The 2,024-nt window shown below is 41.6% G+C and overlaps 1 non-coding gene across 1 annotated transcript; it reads right to left on the reverse strand.

Annotated features, from left to right (window-relative positions):
* Positions 1-1,640: 1,640 nt before the first annotated feature.
* Positions 1,641-1,712, reverse strand: trnaw-cca (transfer RNA tryptophan (anticodon CCA)). Its single transcript has one exon. It is a non-coding gene; the product is annotated as a tRNA-Trp (tRNA).
* Between the last annotated feature and the right edge of the window lie 312 nt (positions 1,713-2,024).

The following is a 2,024-nucleotide window of genomic DNA, read 5'->3' on the forward strand; positions in this document are numbered from 1 at the left end:
ATTTAGTACTTATTTTTCTAATCAGCCTGACCTAACCCTAAAGTTTAAATACTCTTTGTGATTAACACAGTTTTTATATAATTTGACAAGGTTGTAAACTGTAAGTAGTTACATATAATTACATTTTAAGAGTAAAATTACTAATTGAGTGTTAATATTCGAGTGGGCCTCAGGCCCCTCTGTAGTGGAAAAGTTGGGCCCCGAGGTCTAAAAGATTAAGAACCCCTGCATTTGAGTTATTTTTTTATATATATATTTTTTTTTCTTTGCGACTTGTCCAGGGTGTACCCCGCCTTCCGCCAGCAACCCCGGCGACCCCAAACGGGACACGCGGTAGAAAATGGATGGATGGGATACTTTGACAGTTTTAATGAGATGATATTTCCTATAATATAGCTTGGTAACTTTGTGTTGTTTTTTGGAATCCATCACACAGAAAATAAGTGAAGACAATAAACAATAAAAAACAGTTGAATACTTTACAATAATGATCTTAGAATACTATGTAATAAAATGTTGTTTTTATTTTTTTTCCACTCAGGCTTTTCCTTGTCAGGGGCCGCCATGGTGAGTCAATTACATGAATGACTTTGTCTTAGTTTTTGCACTGGCAGAACTCTGACAGGGAATCAAACCATGTCCTCTGCCTTGAAAGGCAGAAGTGTGTACCAGTCAGTCCCTACAGGATTGTGCGATGTCGCGATTGCACCAATTGAAGCAAATTTAACAAAAATCCCTGTAAATTGAGTACGTTGTCACGATCCGGGCGCACCCCAGTGCGCATTCATCTGTGCGCTGCGCTGGGCACACCTCCAAGAGCGCTCATGCGCACGCCACTCCGGCTGCAGCAGGCAGCTGCTTTCCATATGCAATCAGCACACCTGTCACTGATGAGTTTCCTGGGCTTCTTAAGCCAGTGCAAACCTGCGTTCTGGGCCAGAACGTAGTTTCGTGTTCCGTACAGTAATCCGACTCGTATCAAGTTCTACGCTCTACGTGTTTTCTCCTCCTCCGTGTTCATTGTGCGTTGCCGTGTGTCGTGTCGTTCCAACAGCATTCCTCCGTCCCCTCATTGCGAGCTGTGTGTCTCGTCTCCCCGTGTTCAATCCGATCCAATCCAATCCACTTTATTTGTATAGCACATTTAAACAACAGAAATGTTTCCAAAGTGCTGCAAAACAATATTAAAAACAATATCCACATATTATCCTTAGCTCCACCAATGACTGAATAAAAACAAAAAATAAATAAATATAAAATAAATATAAAACCAATATAAAAATAGATATAATTAAAAACGATTTTAAAGGGTAAAACCAATTAAAACAATAAATAGAAATCAAAATATTAAAAACACAGAGGACCACACAACTCACATAGTGTTAAAAGCCAAAGAATAAAAGTGGGTCTTAAGACGAGACTTAAAACACTCCACTGTGGGAGCAGTTCGAACATGGAGGGGCAGAGTGTTCCAGAGCTTAGGGCCGACCACAGTTTTTTGATTGATCGAGACTTTTATTAGTAGATTGCACAGTACAGTACATATTCCGTACAATTGACCACTAAATGGTAACACCCGAATAAGTTTTTCAACTTGTTTAAGTCGGGGTCCACGTTAATCAATTCATGGTAAAAATGTTTGACCCCGACGTGATTTGAACACGCAACCTTCTGATCTGGAGTCAGACGCGCTACCGTTGCGCCACAAGGTCCTAAAGAAGGCCCTGTCTCCCCTGGTTTTGTTCCCCTCTAGTTCCCAGACCTGCCGCCTGGACACAGACCTTTGACGCCTCTCTCCTGCCCTTGACCCCACGCCTGCTCACGGACCTCCGAGCTTGTCTTGCCCCTTGGACTTCCGGTAACACTCATCAGATAATCACTGCACATAGTCACACACATAAACATTTTTGGATTAGTCACACTCCATTCCCTTGTTTATTAATATTGTTTAATAATAAATAAAGAGCTAAACGACGTCTCTGCTGTCTGTGCCGTCTTCTTCCCTTGTACACGTAACACACGGC

Source organism: Nerophis lumbriciformis, linkage group LG30 (assembly GCF_033978685.3).
Source record: "Nerophis lumbriciformis linkage group LG30, RoL_Nlum_v2.1, whole genome shotgun sequence".
Taxonomy (NCBI): Eukaryota; Metazoa; Chordata; class Actinopteri; order Syngnathiformes; family Syngnathidae; genus Nerophis; species Nerophis lumbriciformis.